This window comes from Mastomys coucha, unplaced genomic scaffold (assembly GCF_008632895.1).
Source record: "Mastomys coucha isolate ucsf_1 unplaced genomic scaffold, UCSF_Mcou_1 pScaffold15, whole genome shotgun sequence".
Classification (NCBI taxonomy): domain Eukaryota; kingdom Metazoa; phylum Chordata; class Mammalia; order Rodentia; family Muridae; genus Mastomys; species Mastomys coucha.
Window position 1 is genome coordinate 122162529 of NW_022196897.1, and position 24024 is coordinate 122186552.

Here is a 24024-nt window from a genome sequence, read left to right on the forward strand (position 1 = left end):
AGGCTCTAATGTTTAACTATAGGATTCAAAGCACTATGAATTTTTCTTCTTGTTTATATATTAGATATGAGTATAAGTGAAATTTTGTCGCTAAAACAGACAATATCTCCTATTGGTGTTAAGGGAATATATTTTGAAATTTCTCTCAAAGTACAGAGAAGGATACAATGATAAGGCTAACATCTATTAATTATATCTCATTTGAAAGTTTAATTAAACCAACTATTTTAGAACATGTATGAATTTCTATTCTCTCTTTTTCTCAGACAAACATAACTCAGTCCAGATGTTTATATTTACCCCACCTACATAGGAAATATGTAGAGTTGTTGTTTCCTTATGTAACTGAATATTATCAGACTGAATATAATATTTTGTAATTTCTTTTTTTCACTTAGCATTTCTTTTTATGTTTTGATTTGTGTAGTTCTACCCATTCACACAGCATTCCATCATGTAAGTCTATTTTTCTTTTCACTTTTTTATAGATATTTAGATTATTTCCAGATTTGCTAAAGTCAGTACTGCAGCTTGTGTGTGTCTTCATTTGTATTTTCTATGACCATGACTAAAGACAGCCTCCTTTGCTTAAGGTTTGTTTCATATAATGAATACAATGCTTTTCTCGTAGTGTCCCTTTTTGTTTTGTTTTGTCTTCTGAGACAAGGTTTCTATACAACAAAGAGTCCCCCAAACCCATATAAAATGTATTAGTTTTCGTGATGCTTTTATATGTGTATTAGTGGATTTGGGTATGGATAGTCCCTACATTGATAATCAAAGACAGAAAAACAGTTCCAAAGATATCCATATCTCACTCCCTGGAGTCTGTGCATATATTCCTTTGCATGGTGAACTTTACAGGTATGATACATCTAAGGATCTCTCAAGATGACGATGATCTTAGATTATTGAGGTTAGCATCTTTAAAAAAGCATTGTCGAATAATTATATGGGAAATAAAGAGGTTATGATGCTGATTTTACAGACAGGAAAAAAGAACTCATGAACCACATAATGTAATGGAGCTTCTAAAATCTGGAAACAATAAATGGACTCTTGAATATAGCTTTCAGAAGGAATGTAACTCTTCAGAGTCATTTTAGACTTTTCTGAGTCATTTCTGATCTTTATATCTACCTTAGTTAGGGTTTCCATTGCTGTGAAGAGACATCATGACAATGGCAACTCTTAATTGGGGCAACATGGTGGCAGGCATGGTGCTAGAGGAGCCAAGAGTTATACATCTTGATTCAAAGGCAGCAGGAGACTGTGTGCTACACTGACCATAGCTTGAGTGTAGGAGACCAACAAAACTGCACCCACAGTGACACACGTTGTCCAACAAGACCACACCTACTCCAACAAGGCCATACATCCTAATACTGTAACTTCCCTAGACAAAGCATTCAAACACATGAGTCTGTGAGAGCTACTCCTATTCAAACCACCACGACATCTATAAATAATAATTCTGTGTTAACTGCTGAAATGTTAACAATATACTGCAGACAGAATAGAATTCCAGTACACTAGAAATGTGTTACTGCCAGCTTATCTTTGATTATCTAATGGGAATGTCTGGTGATTCAGCTTTCTTACACACTGTTTCGCTTGGGCATGTTCTTGTGATAATGGCTCACATAGAAGTGCAAGTCAATGAAATCACAAGGCATCGTGAATCCTGCACTTAGATTAAAGACCTCCCCCTTTCAGCTTTATAATATTCACTGATGCAAATCATGTGGCCAATTCCAGGTCCAGAAAGTACTGAAGTATATTCTGCCCTTGAGTTTACCTCATCAGAAAGAAACTATAATGTCTCCCGACAAATGTTACAGATACAGGGATTGGGCAAAAATGCTAGAGTAGAGAATGTGCTCTACTATGACCACCTTACTCAATCTCTCAGGAATTAACTCAGTTTCATCTTGGTGAATGACCAATTGCTTCCATTTCAGATGTTTAAAGATTCTATCTCTTGCCTCTCGATGGCTCTCACACATGATCTTCCCTTCCAGTGTGGGGAAGGAGCATGGAGAGGATGTTCATTCTTCCCCCATGTAATTTTTAGTTTAGTGCCCAACAACTTTAAGTTCAGATACTCCTCTCCTCAACTGGTAACATTCTAATCTTATTATATCTACTGTTAAATGTCTTGTGCAATTCACAGTCTACTCTTGATGAATTAATTGTCCTTCTCTCTGGATCTTAGTGGTGAAATTTCTCCTTTGGGACATGGTAATGAGTCCCATTCAACTTCAGCCTGAATAGTCTCCTTTACAGCTCTCTATCACTAAATCACTACAGACTTCAAACTGAGGAGTCCCTTGATAGAGTCACAAGGCAGCTTTCTTACATACCATCTCTTCAGGAGATCCAGAATCCCCTATAAAGCATACACACTGATAGAGCAGAAGAGAATTTCTTGCTGCTCAGCTACATTGTGCTATGTGTCTATTGGGGTGTCTTCTTCTTGGCATGGGACTCTTCTGGTCTTACCATTCTGGCAGGAATGGTATTATTATAAAGAGAGACTCAAGTGTTTTCCACCTTTGGCTATCAGGCACTTAAAACAATTTACCCCAAAATATTAAAATTTCTCTTGGAATCTCATGCTGGGAGAAGGAAAAGGCTGAAGCCTAACAGAGGAGGAACTTGTCTTGTAAGAGAGGTTTCACAAAGTTCTGACAGTTTGTCAGATCATCTTTCAGAAGAGACTGGGTCCTAGGTAAAGATGGAGAGATGGCAGCAGGAATCACATCTTGGCCTTGGGATCCTGAAGACAAACTTGGGGCTCACTGTATCTCTTTATTTATTCTTCTAGCCAATATGGCAATTGAATAAATGTCCTTTTTCTGCTTTTTATTATAGCTTGTCTCTTTCATTGCTATACTAAGGGCAAGTAGCTGACCCTCACTTGTTAGAGAAACCAGAGCCCAAATTTGACCCTAAAAGCTCTGATAACACTAATAGCATTGACATTTTTCTAATATTCCCTGGTAAGAGTGGGGAAGTTTATTTCGTCATTCCTCCAAAAGTAGATAACTTGCTTCTATATTATATTATCTTGCTTCCTTTGCGCTGTAGGAGCATAAACTCCGGCTCACATGGACTAAACAAGAAAGACTAATATTAAATCACAAAATACAGAGTCTGGCATTGGGCCTGGTTGATTCAAGGGCTTGGCAATGTCAACTAGAGTGATGAAGCTTTTCAGTTGTTTCACTCTGAAAACCACACCACTGGCTTCATTCCAGAGCTGGTCTCCCTCATGGTTCGAGGTAGGCTGTAAATAACAGGGGAAGCTGCTTCCTCCATCACAAGAGAGCAGATAAAACTCTCCCCATGACCTTGAATTCATAGGCTTTCCCTTCCTCTCACTTGATTCAACTGAGAAAAAAAGTGACAGCAGAGGAATCCTATCCTATATGTTGATTGCTACCAGTTGCCACATAGAAGGTTGGAATCATCTTACCAGCGTAGAATAAGCCTCTCTCTGTAACTAAAAGTTCAATTTCTCAGTTTCATGGGCTATGTAGATAAGAAGAATGAATGCCTGGGAGATACTCAGCCTACCAATTAAGAGGGAGACAACTAAGGAAGCTTGCTCAATAATGTTCTCTAAGTCATGTATCCCAAGGTTTGCTCTACTCTCCAGAGAGAACTGTATCTGACCCGTTTACCTTTAGTGTCTGTTCCTCCTTCCCTCCCTTTAGATGGTAGGGAACTTGCTGCTCCTTTGGCTCTTGAAACTTTACCATAAGGAGATGCTAAATTATTTCTGCTCTTGTTTGTGAAACCCTGGATGCAGACTGTATACATTGCTCTTAATATATAAAGAAAACCCTAAGCGTTTAAAGTCCAGTTTTCTTCTTCATCAATAAAAACTAGTCTTCTAAACGTTTTGCTTAAATTGACCTAAACTCTCTCTTAATTCACCAACATGCAGTGTTTGAAAAGGGAGTCCACAGCATCCTTGCAAAGACATGCATACTGGGATCTAAATGAGTAGAGCTATGATGCCGTAAGATAAACAGGGGTACTGGAAAGTACAGCAAAAACAATAAAATAAAACTCTTCCTGCTAGGTTTTCCCTCCAGGTGTAAAGAATTAGAATCAAATGTTGTTAATAATTCTACCCATAGGCCAATCTACAGGTCTCCCCTACTTATTCTCTAGCTCATCATTATATTGGCTTCCTTCTTAGCAATTATGATGATGTAGAGCTATGTATTTATAATTATGTACATGTATTTGTTTACAACTTTCTTGACTGTTTTCTGCACTATGAAATAAAACCTATGAAGGTAAATAGTTCAAATATATTATTCATTGTTTAAACCTAACCTATAACAAAGAGTTGAGTATAAATAGGCCTTAAAAAGTTAGAGTTGGATGGATGAATTAGTGAATGAATTTTCTCTTTTTAAACCCTTGCATGGGTAAATAAGTTCAGATCCATCCTATTAGATGATTCTCAGAACAATGCTACTTACTCTATGAAATGATAATGATGGTAATATTCCATTACAGCCATGAGAAGCAACTTGCACCAGGACACAAAGCAAGTGTTAAATATGCATTTTCAAATTCAGGTCAGCTGTCTCAAGTTCTCTGCTCTTGTGTTTTAACAGGTGTTTTTAAAAAAAACTCAAAGTTAGGATCCACTTCAATAAGTAGAGATTTGATAAAGCCTTATCTAGCAAAAGAAAAGAAAACAATCAATGTTAGGGGTTGAAGGGCAACAGGGAGCATGTGGGAACAATCCAGTGCTATATTCTGGAAGCACTTCCAGGTATCTAACCTTCCAAACTGCTTAGAGATGTGAGACTTCCCATAGTGCCAGACTTCCTTGGTCTTTGTCAGGATGCAGAAAACACTACTACTACCTCTACCAATGCCCAGACATTCTCTGCATAATAAGAGAGTCTGGCTGGAGGACACAGTACTGGAATCACAAGTAAGAGCAATTGTATTTAGCCTCTGCATTCCTGGAATGTTTCCAGAGCCTGAGTTATGTGGGAGCAAGGCCAGTACAGAGCTTGGGGCATCTCCTGCAGTAAAAGGAAAAATCCCAAGCCCTGCAAAACTGCTCTGCTCTGAGCTCAGCATTGGAGGGCAGGTGCAGGAGCCTGGGTATCTGACCAAAGGCTGAAGGGAGGCTGACAGGAAGATAAGCGATGCTGGCATTTTCTTCCCTTGGAAAATCCAGGCCCACTAATGCCAGAGCCCCAAGGCAGCTATGGTGTTCCCAGAGCTATATGGTTCATCCCTGCTTGAAAACATCTTCCCAGCATGAAGTGGAGTCAATGCAATTTCCGAACAACGAACAGTCTTTGTTCTCACTCATTCCTAACTAAACTTGACAGGACAAGCTGGGCTCTGCATTTGATTCCTCAGGCTTCAGGAACAAGACAAACTAGCTGGCTTTAAACTATGTAAATCTATTGTTTCAGTTCTGGAGGGTAGAGGTTCGAGATGAAGAGATTAGAAGAATTCCTTCTGTCTCTGTATAGCATTTTTACTTGTCAGTCACTAGGTCGTAGTGGTGGCTGTTGATCCTTTGCATTCATGGGACTATGCCTACTTCATACTAACCTCTGCTTCAATCACGACGAAACCTCTTCCTCTTGACCAATATTAGCCTGAGGGATTTTCTCTTTCCCACATAACTCTACAGTGATAGGTCCTTACACTAATGACTTCATCTTAACTTGGCTAGGTTGCAAGAACCCTATTTCCAAAGGAAGACATAAGTACCAGATGTTAGGGCTTCCACACATCTTTGGGGGAACATAACTCAAAAAATAACAAGACACTATTTGTATGTCTGTTGTTTGAAGGGAGAATGTGAAGATCAAAGAAAGCAAAGGAGTCCTATAACATCAGTATGGTGGAATGGTTGCCACGATGGCTTCCATTACTCAATGACTATCCATACTGATCTTTTAGAAGTGCCTTCCACTTCCTTCCTATCTTTTCTCTGCATGTACATGCTTCATTTGTGCCCATTGCACATTATAAACCAGAATTTAATGATAATGATATCAACAGTCTTAGCTATCATTTGTTGACAGTTCAGAAGGCCAACTTTGTAATCTTGTTCAACCCTGTGCCATCCTTTCTTAATCAGAAGAATATCCCACTGCTAATGAGTTCCATCTGCTTCTGTTTTTGAAGGATAAAATTGGAAAGTCTAATGGAGAAATTCTGAGAAAAAAAAAAGAGATTAAAACCAGAAGAACCAAAAATCAAGAAATACCAGTGGTCAGGGAGTCAATAGATGGAAAAAGAATTGGGATGTGTTGTGAAGACCATCTGGTCTAATGTATAATCCAAGAACATAATGGAAGTATTTTACTTCCTGTATATGGGTGATGATCCTAGACATTAGATTCATTTAGATAAATTATGATTCTCTTTTATCCTATAAAATATTTAGTGAAATAGAATAATTCTAAAATTTACTTCTTTCTTTTAAATTTTTGGTACTGTGGCAGGCAAATTTAAAATAGCATAAATAACTTGCATTACATTTCTGTTGAACAGTACCAACAAACAATCAATTAGATTGAGTTTTCTCCCCAGACTGACTGATGATTTTGGCCTTATACAGACATTTTATTGACTAATGGCATAGTCTAAGCTCAGGATAAGAGAGAAGTTAAATCAAAGATGAGCACATGAGCAAATATTGTAAAAGAGGCAATTACAAATAGTTCTTCTGAGAGAAAGAAAGAAGTAATGAATAACAGAATAATTGTCCAGGGACAAGGTTGGCTTCCTCGGGCAAGAAGGCTGGCAGAGAAGCCTCTAAGATAATAAAACATTGAAGTTAAGACTATGAAGATAAAGGTGAATTATATTGCAAATGTATAGATGAGAGGAACATTGTTAAATGAAATTGTTAGAGTTAAAGACACACGTCTAGATGCTGAATCATGCTAGGATTATGATGTGTCTGTCCCCAGAGCCTTTGATCCTGACCCTTTGTAAAGAGATGCTACTTCCTCTTCATACATTGTTGTCACTTGCTACTTTCCTCCTGACTGATGTAAGGATGTATCTCCATGCAGTTCTGATGAGGCATTTTCTAGTTATATTGTTAAGGGCAATGAGTCCAGGAAAATAGCCACAGGTGTCACACATGGCATGTTGGGCAGAGGGTAGGAAGCATCCTTTCCAGTCTTCTTACCATCTTGACTACCTACAACAACAACAACAACATTATGGGGGCTGAAGAGATGGCTCAATAAATGCCTCATTGCTCTTGAAAAAGACCCCAGTTTATTTCTGCGAATCACTGTTAGATGGCTCACAACCGCTTGTAACTCTAGCTCCAGAGCGATCTGGCACCTTTGGCTATTGTAGGCATCTGCAGTCATAGGCACATGTGCATATAAAGACACATAATTAAACCTAAGAAATTATTCAAAATAAAAAAGAACCAACTGAAGAGATTATAGAGAAGTATCAGTTTAATAAAAACAAACAAACAACAACAAGATAGAGGGAATACTTCCTAAGAAAAGAGTTGGGTGAACACATATATTGACAATGATGGTTTAGTGGGGCCAGGTGAGCAAATTTGAGGTGTAAAAATAGCCTCATTGCAAAAGAATGATAATTGTGAGACAGGAAGAGTGAAGGGCTTGGGGCAAGTGCCATATTCCCTTGGAGAGTTATTAGACAGAGGATGGGGTGGGTTATCCTTGGGATATCTATAACCTAAAAAGGAGTTGAGGTATACAGATTTGGAGAAAATCCAAAATAGCATTCTCAAGCAATCGTTTATGCCTTTCAAAACTCAAGTTTTTTGTTTGATAAGAAATAGAAGTGTGCAGTTTCAACTTGTTCGTATCTAGGCTGGTAGAACCATTTGTCCACCTGACAGCCAAACCTAATAGAAATCAGCTTATCTCATGATCATCCTAAACAACAAAACAAAACAAATCACAGTCATAGGGGAAATAACAGTACCTAACTACTAAGGCCATACATTTGCCCATACATTTGGTCTTTAAATACAATTAACTATCTTGGAAATGTATTCAGAGTCTCTTTGTCTGTCTTTGTCTTTAATTCACTCACCAAGCCCGAGCTGCCATTATCTTGTACTAGTGGGTTCTGGCTTCTATGTTTGGCCCCTTAGTTCCAAGGCCTGTCTCAAGCATCAGTTCCAAATGCCCTATATTCCAGGGAGGAGGTATCTTCCTACACAGTCTGTACGAATGGAGTAATGGGATGTTAGTGGGTTGACAGCTATTTTCTTTAACCTGCCACAAACCCACTCAAGTTACTGCCCATTGTAAACCTCTTCCTTTAGATTCCCATTGCTTCTCAGCACTGGTCTTGACCAATATGAAAACATAACTCTAACTCAACTTTATCCTCCACAAAATCAATGTTTACATATGGTCATTAGTCAGACTAGTTCCTTGTCTTTGGATTTATAGCTCTAGTTCTCTCTCACCTACTTTTTAGTCAGGTAAGCTTCAGCAAGTTGTTTAGTCTTTCTGGGACTCAGTTTCCTCATCCAAATTACATGCATATATGAATATATAATGATTATATATATAATGATATATCTGCATATGTATATATACATTTGTCATTACTGAGTGCCTTATAATCCAGCACCTCTTTGAAAAATCAGCCACTGAGCATGCACACAGACCACAGATATATAATCAATAAGTGATCATTTTAATTGCATTTGTTATTTGGGGGTTGCTTGCAGTTCAGCCTTTTATAGAGCATAACACGGGTCTCCTAAGGATTTGAGTTATCTTGTCATCCTTCCTCCCAAACCTCCCTAAATTATACCGACCAACTTTAGATGCTGCAATTTTTTCATAGCCAATTTCTTTTCTGCTTTTCTTTTTTTGACCCAGCCAATTTGTCCTCATTCCAGTTTCTCAACAAGCCCATATCAGATCTGGCCCTTCTTTTATTTCTGCAAGGTCTTTTTTTCTTTCTAACTGTGCCAATTTGTTTCTTCAGTTTTCCTATTCCAGAGAGGGTTCTATAAATTTTATTATCATAAACACATGACAAAAGAAGTTTATCTTATTTGACTTTTCTTCCTTTGTGTTGAAATTACAATTCATGCTGTGGTAGATAATGACATCCATTTTGCACATTGATAATTGATTTAAGTTGGGGCAGAGGACAAAGGTGATGTATTCTTCAAAACCATTAAAAGCTTTCAATATTCCTTGTAATTAATTTGGTTTAGAAAGGAAATTTTATTTCATTTATTTCCAATTCTTTTTCTAAATTTTGGAAGTATATATGAACATATCATAAATGTAGATTAATATAATAAAAATTAACTTACTGAAAGTCATAGTATCATTTTTAATAATATCAATTATCAGTAGCCTAACAATTTAAAACATGATTTCCTTATTTTTATTTCAACACAATATATACACTAGAAAGACAAAAAGATAGTACAATTTGATGAATTTCCACAAACTAAAACTGTCCATATGACCAACTAAAGGGTTAAGATTTTTCTTCTTTAAGATTTATTTTTATTATTTTTATTATTTATATGTACATGTCTATGTCTGCACACGTGCATTCCACATGTATCTGGGTACACACACAGATAGGAAGAAGGTGTCAGGTTTCCTGGAGTGGAGTTGTAGGTAATTGCAAACTACCTTGGTGCTGGGAACCAAACTCCAGTCATATGAAAGAGTGCTCTTAGCCACTGAGCCATCTCTTCAGCCTCTGAGATTTTATCTTATTGTTGTCTTCAAGATGGACTCTTGAGAAATACTTATATATATGAATTTATTGTTATAAACTTTATGTAGGCATGAAATTTCTCTGCAACTAAATTATATATTCTACATTGTCTGACAATAGAAGCATAATTAACATATTTTCCCACTAGTGAATTCTGAATTTATATTCAAGTTGAATTTATTCAACATTAATGTACCCCAATCTTTGCTCTATACATTTAAAAAAAAATAAACTTTTGACATCACTTACATTTCCCTCTAAGTATTCTTGCTGGTGTTATTAGCAAACTCATTTCTTCTTAATCTACTCTCCCACATCCTTATTCCCATAACTTTAATCAACACTTGTAAACTAAAGACTTGTTTGTCAGAACCTCTGGTCCTCTTTCTATCTAGTTTGTACAAGCCACTGGGCTGAGCTCTCAAGGCACCAGGTCAGATGTACAAATTTCTTCCCTCAGGAACTTCCATGCTACAGTTGTGCTAGACCCAGAAAGATAAAAAGAACCCATATTGCTTCTTGCATACAGAATCTAGATTAAAGGGGGACATAACGATTATTTGGGGAAAGGGAGTAGTGGAAGACGGATTACAGAAAGAAATAAGAGTAAATATGACAAATTGCATTATATGCATGTATGAAAATGTCATAGTTTTACACAACAAACATACATTGATTTTAAAAATCAAGGAAATGGAATGAGGGCTGACTTTGAGAAGAACACATTCCATGTGGACCACCTACCCACTCACTTGGCGACAAGAAAGAGAGACAACTCACCCACAGCACTGGAATTTGTTGCAAACCTTCTGAGTTATATAATAACATATTGTGTCATTTTATTCCAAAGACAGTCTACCTCAGTCCTGGTATTGCTCTTAAGGCTAGGAAAGGCAAAATTATACCTGGTCCTTAGTAATGCCACCTAAGAATCATGATTTCAATTTGAGATTACTCCCCTACTGAAACCTCTCACTGAGACTGGCTAACTCCTCCTTTTCCTGCTGTACAAAATACACACTGAGTTTCCCAATTGTTGTGTAGTAGACACTGCTCCATCAGAGTAAGCACAACCCACCCATCCCTAGCTCTTTTGTATGTGCATCTGTGTATATGTTCTTCCTTCATTCTCTTGTTACCCCAGTTAGATTTCTAGGACAAAGCCATGCAGGATGTGGTACATGAAGAACTTTGTTAGTGTAGTCTAAGCTAGCCATTTCTAATCAATGCATCATCTAAGTCCAGGTCATCTGACACCAGGTGGAAACAATGAGCTCTGCAACTGTCATTTCCACAGATATCTATATCTATATCTATATCTATATCTATATCTATATCTATATCTATCTATCTATCTATCTATCTATCTATCTATCTATCTATCTATCTATCTATCTATATGTGTGTGTGTGTGTGTGCCTGTGTGCTCAGGTCAGTAATCAAGCTCAACAAAGGCAACCCTAGGCAAGACTTTCTACAGATAAAACAAAACAAACCCCCAGAAAATTGTGACTCACATTCTAACACAAATAGTATAAAGACCATATCTAAAACCTGCCTTAAGCTTTAGGCATTCTCCACCTTCACTGAATGATAAATACATACATACATACATACATACATACATACATGAATGAGATTGTAGCCTATACCTAAGATATCCTTTCTACAAGAATGTTAACATTGTTGTCCTTCTTTCTAGCTATACTACTAAAAGAATGTTTTTTCAAGAACAAATAAACTTCTGAGATCAACCACAGTTGGCTGAGTCACTTGTGCTTCACATGAATTCTAACCACAGGGAACTCAAGGCAGATTGTGCTGGGGAGAGACAGAAAAAGAAACGAAACAGTGAGGGAGGAAAGTGAGAGAGAAGAGGAAAGATACACAACACAGAGGCATAGATGGGGAGATGGACTGGTTCTAGAAAGAAAAGAAACCCATAAATTTAAGTTAAAAAGGATAATAAAAAATCTATTGAAACATTGGGCCACCTTCTATAGCAAGGCAGGACTTCTAGAGAAAGGAGGAGGACATCAGTCCACCCACAAAATCCTCAATCCAAAACTTGTCTTGCCTACAAGATTAGAAGATATTCAGGGATAAAGATGGAGTAGAGACTGAGAGAATAGCCAACCAATGAGTATCCCAAACTAAGATCCATCCCATATGAGAGAGTTAACTCAAGACACTATTATTGGTCCTCTGCTATGCTTACAGACAGGATTGTAGTGTAACTATCTCCTGAGAGACTTCATTCAACATCAGATGAAGGCAGATGCAGAGACCCACAGCCAAACATCAGGCGGAGCTCAGGAAATCTAGTGGAAGAGTCAGGGATAGGATTGAGAAAGCTGGGGGTGTCAAGGAAACCACAAGAAGACCCACAGAGTCAACTAACCTGCACCCATTGTAAACCTCAGAAGCTGAATCACCAACCAGAGAGCATGATGGAGCTTGACCTAGGCTTTCTACACATTTGTAGCAAATGTGCAGCCTTCATGTGAGACCCCTAACAATTAGAGCAGGGGTTGTCTCCATCTCTGATCACTGTCATTGGATCCCCTTCACCCTACCTAGACTTCATGGTTGGGCCTCAGGGGGAAATATGTGCCTAGTCCTGCTGGAACTAGTTGTCCTAGGGTTGGGTGGTACCTAGGGGTCTCCCCTTCTCTGAGAAGAAAGGGAAAGGGCAATGGGGGGAGAGATTTATAAGGGTGGGACTAGGAGTAGAGGGAGGGCTATCATAGGGATGTAAAGTGAATAAAAAATAAATTATTGGGAAAAAAAAGTTGGATTGAAATACTTGTTTTCTTTACCTGTATTGAAAAATATAAACAAAGTATTTTTCACAAAGCTGCAATGTGATTAAATTTAACTTGATGGTTACTAATGGGAAGGTCGAGTAAGTTAGAATGAAAGACCTACATTTATGCCTTTATGATATTTTTTAACCCCAGTTTTAGATGACTTGAAAGTCACTTCCTTTGTCTGAGTCAGAATTTCCTCATCTGCAGTGAGAGAATGATAGAATTAACTGGATAAACTGATAGAGAGGATGGGATAGAGAGGATGCTATAAGCCAACAAAAGCACCTAGGAAAGGGATTGCCATAAGCAGAGAGCCCTAAATGTTTCATCTCTTCTCCATGGTACCCATGTTTCTCTCCCTAAGGCATCTTAAAATGAGTTGTATGCTGGCAAGCCTGAACTTTAATCCTGCCAGGTCTTGAAGCTCTGAGCCAAGCTTTCCCCTCCCCTATCTTAGGTAACATCCACAGAACCTCCCTATGACTACGCAAAGGAAACCAAGGATTAAAATGTTTTTTTTTTTTTAATCATCCCCCACCCCTCCCAAAATCTTATACATATACATTACCTTAATAATGCAGGGCTGCCAATCAACTTGGAATTCAATGGATTACAGGCTCCACTTGGTCTGACTCAGCAACTTATTTGTGGGACAAGTGGACTGCTCATCTGATGTGACTTGGCTTCAGCAGAGCCCACTCAAACAACCAGAGTAACCCATGCTTTGACAAAGCTCTTTAATCTATGACCAAAGAGCAATGAGTGAACAGCAGGAAGTGGACTCATCTCTGCCTGCTTTATTAAATAGAATGCTGCTTGTGAGACAGATATCTGACCCTCCAGATCCTGATGCCAGGAAATTTCTTCAGTCCAATGCCTTAAATGTCTGCAATCCTAAAGTAGCAAGATGATTTTAGTAGAAATGCTCCTTCCCACTGCTGTACTACCTGGGAAAGATGACTGATAGCCAGCTAGTCAGAGCCTATCAAAGACATACAGATGCTTCAAACCTTGTACTAGTTAAAAGAGAAGTCGATGAAGATGCAGAATTCATCAGAGCCGAGGACAATTTCACTGGATACTTCAGCCCAGCCCAAATGCAGTGAAACGTGGCCCTTGGCAGCAGAAGCAGCATCACCTGGAGATCATTTTGAGTTGTGAACTCTTGGATTCCACCTCAAATCCTGCAATTCAGAATTTTCAAGGCATTCCTTCAGCAGAAATTGCAAGCAAATTAGACCATTGGGAAAGCATCTTTAGCCAGATTTACTATACTGAAGGAGTCAACATGACAAGAGATAGTTCATCCAGTTCTATTTGAAGCTTGAGGCCAGAAGTAAGACTTTCTAATTATATACAGTGATGTCTCCATTTTATGCCTAAGATATTATGGTCTTAATTTCTATAACTTACTAGGAAAATAGCCCCTGTGCCCACAGCATGTCACAAACTTGCTAACATCCCATAGTCCTTGACTTTGCTGCCAGCCCCTTTACTCTTCCTTGTCACCAAAGATATAGTCATTCTCCAACTTCTAAATTATTATTATACTTACCAGCATGGTTACAAGTCATACAACCACAAAATCCAGGTGATAATACCTTATAAGCCACTGTCTAGAACTTGGGACAAACGAAATTTGTTATTTATATATTGTGGATCTAGACTGCTGGGTTCTATCTAGAAGCTTACTATTCAGTTTGGAGTTAAATATGAATTTATCCCAAAACTAGAATCTCCTGCTACACCAGAGATAGCCCTGATGATAACTCATCCACATGCATTTGAAATGGCTCTAGAATATATACCATGTGCAGGAAACGCTTTTGCCTAGATTTAGCTGGCTAAGCAGCAGGGTTCCTCGACTCAGGTCCCCTTGCTAGCACAATGAGCAAACTAAACTATTCCAAAGTTATGTTGTTGTTTTGTGTATGTGTTTTTATTTGTTTGTTTGGTTTGGTCTGTTTTTGGAACAAGGCTTTCTAGGACAACCATATTTTCAGGTCCCTAGCTCAGACAGATTGTGACCCAAGCATAAGGAGATTAAGAGGAGTAAATAAAAGGGTGACTTTATCAGAAATACATTGGCTGGACCCTGTGGATGAGAAGGAAGGTAGTCTAACTAAACACAGTGCTTTGTCTCCCAAATAAAAATAAGGGCCTATGTTTCTGTAGTAAAGAGCTGGACTGCTGAGACAGGCAGTAAGCTCTGGGTATAGAGAGAAACCCTGTCTCAGAAATATACGGTAGAAGAGTGACTGAGAAAGGCACCCTGCATTGATCTCCAGCCTGTCCAAGACACCATTCCACGTTCTATCCTCTAGATGCTGTGAGTAGGTGGGTCACACAGTATTTGTTCTCTCTACTGCACCTAGAAGTAAGTCCTCAAGTTTCCTCCTTGTTGTCCACATGTTATAATATTTTTCTTTTTAGGACTAAAAAACACAAACTGTATTGATAGACTTCATTTGTCTATCTATGGACATTGGGTTGCTTCTGTCTGTTATGAAAGTTGCTACACAGACAGACACATAATAATTTCTTTATGAATTCATATGTATGTATATATGCACATATATACATACATGTATATATATATATACCAAAAAATATATATAAATAAATATATATTCAAAAATGGAATCACATGGCCTTTTTGAATTTTTTTAAATTCCTTTTTAAAAATCACTATTGCTCTCTGGGTGACTATACAATTTTCTACTCTCTCCATCAGCACAGGGCTCTAGAACCAGCCAATCCTTGCCAACATGTGTTATTTTCTTTTTTTCTATGTTTTGTTTCTGTTAACCACTCAAATAGAATTCAGTTGTTAACCCATCATTTAGTATGAGGTTCTCATAACCTCTCCTAGATAAAAGTGCCCAGTAAGAAGCTAGAAAAATGACTATGAAGCTCATCAGGGTAAATGTGTCTGGGAATATGAAAATAAATGTGTATATATAAAATAATAGGTAAACTCAAGGACATGAGTTAGACTTTTGAAAACAACCTTCAATAAGAAAATGGGATCCTGAGTTTCTTTATGTACCATGGTCAGTCCAGAACTTTGGAAGGGTCATCAATATTCTGTATTATCTGATACAAGATGTATAATAGGAAGTTTTCTGTACTAGTTCCTGCTCTACTGCCAACCAGCTGTGTAGTGTAAGATCTCTATGTAGCAAAGTATTTATTACTAGTATATATACCTCAAGGAATTTTCATCATAGTTAAACAAAGACTGTCATGACAATGCTTTGCAGCTTGAACAGGCCTATACAAATGAAAGCTTTTAGAGTTTGTGGGGTTTTGTTTTGTTTGGTTTGGTTTGGTTTGGGGTGGGGTTTTGTTTATTTATATACTTTACTCTTTGGCTTAGTCTACAAAGCTTCTGTGGGGGAACTTAAAACGGGTTCCATGGACATATGGAGCTCCCAGGGGCTTGTGTGGGACTCGGGGAAATGTCCAGATTAGACCGCAGGGGACCACTATTTTGCCATTTAAATCCATCTGTTATGGAAGTGGAGAGGCCAACAAAGAAGAAAGAAAAAAGAGACACCCAATAAAGAGAGCTCTGAAAACTGGTGGGAGGAGTGCAAGATTAAATAGACCCAAACCCAGTAAAGCAGAAAATATATTGGAAATGGCCAAGAGGTTGTTGATGCAAGCTTCTGTAAAGAAGAATGAAGATTGCTTAGCTAGAACCTGTTGGAACACAAAGCTTAGCTGCAGTATCAGTGGAATGGTACCACATAAGCTGATTTTCTTGCCACATATAACCTGAATCATTCACTTCATCCTGTACCAATCTGATCTCTACCCTGATTCCTAGCACTCAGCATCAGTATGGATTTAAAAATTAATTGGTCCCTTTCAAAACTACTGGTTCATTTGGTTCTGTTGTGGCTTCTGGATGACTTTATTAAGTATACTTTGAGTATTGTTTGCTTTCATTTTTGTTCAGGTGATTTACTAGGAATCAATCTTGGAATCTTTTCCTTGGTTATACTTATATCAGTGTGGCAGGGATGAAGGCATGGTTCCACTTGTTGCACTCAGCATCCACAGACATTCCTTTAGCCTTTTAGAGATCACTACTCAGATATAGTCAGATCCTTGCCTTCCACATAGAGAACTTCAGAATGAATCAGTATGAAGCAGAGTTGGCCTTTATTACAAAAGAAAAATGCCCAAGGGATGAACAAAACAACAGAAAACATGGGTTTGAGGCTCTCAGAGGAGAGTCATAATTAACTAAAATACTACGTAATAAATGTAGACTTTATTCCATCTGCACAAAGAGGAAAACAACACCCTAGAAGAGGTAACAAAGTAATCTTTCAACAAACTCAAAAGAAGACAGTCACACAGACATGAATCCACTTCTAACAACAAAAATAACAGGAAACAACAATCACTATTTCTTAATATCTCTTAACATCAATGGACTCAATTCCTCAATAAAAAGACATAGACTAACAGATTGGATACATAAACAAGACCCGGCATTTTGCTGCCTACAGGAAACACACCTCAGTCACAAAGACAGACACTTCCTCAGAGTAAAAGGCTGGAAATCAAGTTTCCAAGTAAATGGTCCCAAGAAACAAGCTGGAGTAGCCATTCTAATGTCAAATAAAACTGACTTTCAACCAAAAGTTATCGAAAAAGATAAGGAAGGACACTTCATACTCATCAAAGGAAAAATCTACCAAGATGAACTCTCAATTCTGAACATCTATGCTCCAAATGCAATGGCACCCACATTCATAAAAGAAACTTTACTAAAGTTCAAAGCACACATTGCACCTAATACAATAATAGTGGCAGATTTCAACACCTCACTCTCATCAATGGACATATGATGGAAACAGAAACTAAACAGAAACACAGTGAAACTAAATTCACAGGCAAATGGATAGATCTACAAAATATCCTGAGTGAGGTAACTCAGTCACAAAAGAACACACATGGTATGTACTCACTGATAAGTGGATATTAGGCAAAGAGCATGGAATACCTACAATACAACTCATTGACCACATGGAGCTCAAGAGGAAGGAAGACCAAAGAGTGGATGCTTTAGTCCTACTTAAAAGGGGGAACAAAATAATCAAGGGAAGTAGAGGGTAGGAGGAACTTGGGAGGAAGAGAAGAGGGGGAGGAGAAAAAGAGGGGAAGAATCAGGTATGGGAGGACATGGAAGAGATGTCCAGAGGGTTAGGAAATTAAACAGAGGTGTATAACAATGGGGGATGGCAACCAGAAAGTCACAGATGCCACTAAAGCAAGTGCCTACCAGGACCCTACATGGATGACATTAGCTGAAATACCCCACAAAGGGGAGGGAGAACCTGTCAAAATTATATCCAGAGGTTAGACATGCCCCCCAGTTGAGGGATGGGGCCACCCACCCATCTCCAAAATTTTAACCCAGAATTGCTCCTGTCTAAAGGAAATACAGGGACAAAGAGTGGAACAGAGACTGAAGAAAAGGCCATCAAGATACTGTCCCACCTGGGGACCCATCCCACATGCTGACACCAAACCCAGACCCTAATGTGTATGCCAAGAAGTGCTTGCTGACAGGAGCTTGATACAGCTGTCTCCTGAGAGGCTCTGCCAAATCCTGACCAATACAAGTCCGGTGCTCATAGCCAACTATTGGACAGAGCACAGGGACCACAATGGAGGAGTTAGGGGAAGGACTTAAGGAGCTGAAGGGGCTTTATCTGGCATCAGTGGGAGGGGAGGCCCTTGGTATTGTGAAGGCTTGGTGCCCCAATGTAGAGGAATGCTAGAGTGGTGAGGCTGGAATGGGCGCATTGGTGAGGGAGCACCCTCATAGAAGCAGGGTAAGGTGGGATGGGATAGGGGGTCTGCAGAGGGGAAACTGGGAAAGGGGATAGCATTTGAAATGGAAATAAAATATCCAATTCAATAAAAGCAAAAAAAAAAATGTAGACTTTAAGAGAAAGAGAGGCTTTTAGGGAAAGAACAATACATAAAAAGGTTCAGGTGTGGTTTCTCAGGGGAGATTTGAAATTGTCTTAGCAGTAGATGTACACCACTTTGGTGGCTCTCAAGTTATAGCTCAAAGGGTAGCTAAGAAACGATTCTTTTCCTTTTATCTCTCTTTTTAATGAGTGAGATTATAAGATATCTTCAGCAGTACCTTTGATAAAATTATAATCTAGTAAAATAAAACCAAAGCCACTAGGATTACACAAGAATTTTAGGACATGTCTTTTATTATACACTGGGCTTTTGGCAAGATTCCTAGAAAGCTGTAGGTCTGTATCTTGGAAAGGCAACTGTCTTAAGCAAATGACTATTGTTCATTGTGTTGGAGTTCTTGTTTCTGGACTGAAAAAGGTTTCAAGCAGACTCTGAGAAGGGGGCTTCTTTCTGATACTTCTATAATTTCCTCTTGTGTATTCTACCTCATTCTGAACTCTTCTCTGAACATGTTTCTTCTATTTACTTAACATAAGCAGTCCTTCCTTTGTAAGTGCCCCATCTGAACTAGTTGTTCCAGCCAAACCAGTGCTTTATAGACTCATGCCCTCTGATGCTACTAATGAGAAAAGCCATGCACAAATATATTGATATAGACAGTGATCAGCTGCTGGGAGAGGAAATAAGTTTAATGGAACTGGAAAAATATGCACCAATACACAAGGATTATGAACTCAAATCATTGAATTCAAATTGCAGTTGTGTACTTATGAGCCATGCCCTTGCTCTCAACTGTCTCCTTTATTTTTAACCCAGCCTCAATGCATTACAATACCAAGCACAATGCCAAGTATTGAGTTTTGACTTAATGAATAGACTAATAAAGATGAATAAGCTTAGGCCTAGAACAAATAAGTGTTATATATTTAGCTGTTATGTAATGAAGTGTCAACCTCTATGTTATTGCAGTTTCATGTCATTGCTTAGAGGCATGATGTCCTGTCACAATGATGGATTTCTTTTTTTTGTTTTGTTTTGTTTTTTGTTTTTTGTTTTTTGAGACAGGGTTTCTCTGTATGGCCCTGGCTGTCCTGGAACTCACTCTGTAGACCAGGCTGGTCTCAAACTCAGAAATCCACCTGCCTCTGCCTCCCAAGTGCTGGATTAAAGGTGTGCACCACCACTGCCCGGCACAATGATAGATTTCTAGTATTTAACCAATAAGTCACACAACCAGACACAATTATACATCATTTCCTTGATACTAGTGCACATGAGATAACTGAGGGGCAGAGAAGGTATAGACATATAATATCATTCTTGAAAGACTTCATGAAGGGTGACTATAATGTTCACAATTGGTCTGTTCAACTAGTCTAGCATTTCTTCTTCCCTCCATCCTTCTTTATTACAAAGCTCTTCTACTCTTCCTGGACATGAGCACCTTCAACATTGGAGATGCTTTAGAATACATTCATGTATAAAAAGAGCCTAGCCTGCAACTCATGGAAAGACTAATACTACAAATTTTTCTCATTTATAGAACCTTAGTTTAAAGGTGTCTGTGTGTGTGTGTGTGTGTGTGTGTGTGTGTGTGTTGAATAGAGAGAAGGAAAGACCAATCTAGAAAGGTAATTATGAGAGGAGAGAAAGAAATCTTAAGGGAGATGTGGCAGGTAATAGAGAAAGTAATGGTGCACATGTAATAGGAAAACAGAAAGTGAAACTAACTAGAGGAAGAAAAATAAGCAGGTGGAGGTGTCAGGGGATGACCATGGGAGAACATAATGAAGAGAGGGAATGGTTAAAAACAAAGTATAATTACAGATATAGATGATATGGTGATATAGTGAAACCCATACTTTGTATACTAACCTGGAAAGCGAAGGCTATGGTTTTGATAGATTAAAGACGAGGAGTGTGGAACCACTCACTTCCCAGTTGTGGGCAATCATCTTCCATTACACAACGCTTGGTAAAGAACAAAGTATTACTGAAAATCTAAGTGGATAATCTTATTCTTTCTTGATATATTAAATCAGAAGCAACTAATGTTCCTGGATCTTTCACAAGATATGTCCCTGTCTCATAGGCTTTGTGGAACAATGGTAGCTTTGGAATTTAGACCTAGAGCATTTTACCTTTCCAAGAACAACTGTGTGTGGGAACTGGGTTAGGGATTGGGGGACAACTACAAGAACATTCAAAGAGAACAGGGTGAACAAATCATATAGAAAGCAAACCAAGGAAGCAAAATGGCTCATCTATTAAATATGTGCTTTTTTACCCAAGCCTTGTATCTTCAAAGATTTTGATGAATTATTAGAGGGTGCCAGGTATATCCCAAAGGAGAATGTTGACAAGATCATTTTCAAGCTGGGTACTTCTAACTTTTGAATATTCATACACTACTTTACAAAAATAGTAAAAAAGATAGTAAAAAGATAACTTCTAAATATGTTAAGACAAACATAATTGGCATCTTTGTTTAGGAAAAGCCTCTCTTTTTATTAAATGACAGGGAATACAGAAACTCATTACTACTGTGGGAATAAATGGCAGATGAGTGTTCAGCCCTAAACAAAGGACTAGAAAAGCCAGAAGATACGAAGGATTGTAAAATAACATCTATGGGGCAAGAAAGAGCCATCAGAATCGTCAGCTCCCACTAGCTATTGACAAATGAACTATGTTCGTAAAAGAAATGAGCCTGTGAACTGTCAGGTGTGGATGGAGGAAGGACTCTGAAACCCTACCACTCACTTCTGAACTGTTTACTAACCTCATCTTCAGGGAACAGAGAGATCATCCATTGCCTTCAGTTGTGTAGTCACCAATGACCTCATCAGGCTCCACTGAACACTTCCAATTCAGTGGTTACACAGATAGCTCTCAGGGAAACTAAATGGGCCACAAAACATAACCCATAATTGTGAACCAAGAAAGAGAGTGGTAGGGATATGCAAAAAGAGGGAATTATAAAGATGATGGGAGTGTGGAAGAGAGAATAATCAGAATACAATATATGAATGCATGAAATTGTCAAACAACAAGTATAATTCATAAAAACATTTTTATGAAATTGTAATTGTAAGGCTAACTAATGATTTTTGGAAGTTTTTGCTAGTTTTCTTTAATTTATTTATGCATTTATTCATTTACATTTTGAAGTTTTGGAGCAAAGTCTTACTATAAAGCCCAGGCTAGCTTCTAACTTACTGTATAACCCAGGCTAGCCTTCAACTCACAGTGAAGCCCCTGCTGCAGCCTCCCATTTGGCTATGAATCTTGAACTTTACTTAGTATTCCAAGGGTAGCCATTGCAAATTAGAATGCTTGGGGGCGTGGTATACCAGAGAGCTTTCAGAGATTGCATTAGAATAGGGTACAGATCCATCAATCAGAGCAGTGAGTTCCTTGGCATCAGTAGCTATAGATACTGGTTCTTTGTAGAGGGGACTCAGAAACAGTTAAATCATTTTGGAGCAAAATTGTCTTCACTTCGCTTCTCTACACGGGCCAGAGCATTGTAAATCCAGAGAAACATAAAACTGATGGCCTGGGACTGTCAAACAGTTTGCTTGTTTGCTGCGCTTTATTTTAATGAAACAATAGAAACACCCTTGGAAGAAATCTCATTATGGTATTCAAAGTACATTAAGGACTATCTTGTTATACCTAAATAGCTTTTGCTTTTCCAGGGTCTCCAGACTAAATCTTAGTGCTTCTCAAGCATGAAGAGACTCTCATACAGCATCATTTTCTGAAGGAACATACAGGTATGAACAATGCTGTCACCACTTTCTGAGGGGCCACTGGTATTTTCTGTGGCACCATGAGTCAGTATGACTCTGTCTTCCTCTCTGCAATTTTTGAAGTTGTCAGTGTGAGGAATCTTCAGCTGAAAACTCAGAACACCAAGCACTTCTCTCCGGTGCTTGCCACATCACTTTTGCCTGCAGAATGAGGCTCCATCAATGACGTACTTTAAACAAAAAAAAAAAAAAAGGAAAATCCCCCGCCCCCATTCTTTCACAAACTTTCGGCCTGAATGATTTCTAGTCGGAGGGACCTATACATAATTTCTTTCTCCTTATTGCAGGGTAGTTTGTCTGTCTCTGCCAACCCTGCATGCTGCCCTTTTGTCAAGTCATATCATAACTGAAAAAGATTACATTCTTAAGCCTATTCCTGCGAGCTTAATTATAATGAAACTAAGAGCTAGAATGGCAGCCGAGCGAGGACCAAGTATATTTTTTTCTGTCGTATAAAAATTTAAATATTGTATAAATAATTAAGCAAATTGCAGCAGAAATATTTCAGGAATCTGGTTTTAATAAAAATCCAAACACCACCACCATCGCAAACATTAAGATTTCAAAATATCCTTTGGATCTGGTATCTTTAAGAAAAAGCGAATTCTGCTCCTGTCCGTCTGTCCACGCAATCCCCCTCCTCCTTTGGCTCCCCGTCTGTCTTCGCCTACAATTAAAAGCTTTATTACCTAACCTTGCCTTTAAAGCCAGCAAGCTTGTGTGTGTGTGTGTGTGTGTGTGTGTGTGTGTGTGTGTGTGCGTGTGCGTGTGCGTGTGCGTGTACGTGTGTGTGTGTGTGTGTGTGTGTGTGTGTCGAGACCGGGCGGGGGGCGTTTACGCGTTGCTTTTCAGATCCAGTTTTGTGTCAGTGTGTGTGTGTGTGTGTGTGTGTGTGTGTGTGTTCGCGCGCGCGCGCGTGCGTGTGTTTCTAAGAGAAAAGGATTTTCCATCGCCCAAGAGGCCATCAAGTTTTAAGATTGCAAGGCACGACTTCTAATCGCATCCTCCGCGGAAAAGTACAAACAGTTCCTGAGATGAGGTCCCCCACCTCCCACGCGCTCCCCAGCTCTCCCTCCCTGCCTAGAACCCGGACAACCTCCCCAACACCTGTGAATCATCCAGAGGCTGCACCACCGAACTATTTGCATATCGCCGCCCGCCCTCCCCCAGCTCCTGACGGCTCCTGATGGCTCCTGACGCACAACAAGCAAAGACAGGATTATGTTGTGTGGTTATTACTTCTAATCTTTCATCTGAACCAGCAGAAGTAGACGTTCTTGCTCATACCAGGCCCAGAGGTTCAGAGTGTTGGCCACTGCAGGTGCCAGGGGCTTGTGTAATGAGTGACCCTCCAGATTTCTGTCCAGTCCTAGCTATCTTCCCTCCGGATATCTGTTCGTGCATGCACCTTCCTCTGGACACGTTTTAAGAAACCTGAACACCACCCAAGGCCCAGACTGCAAATTCAACCGGATACAGCGTCATCTATTAGCTCTGGACAAACAACTCGCAACTCAAAGCCCAAGCCCTGGAAACCCAAGCTAATAGGGCTAACTAGCTTCCCTCTCCCTTTTCCCAACTCAAGTGTTAATTCTGTGATAATTGCTCTGACGTACTTTTAAAAAAGTGTGAGCCTTTCCCCAACTGGCTATGATTAAATGAGAACTCTAAACCTGCAA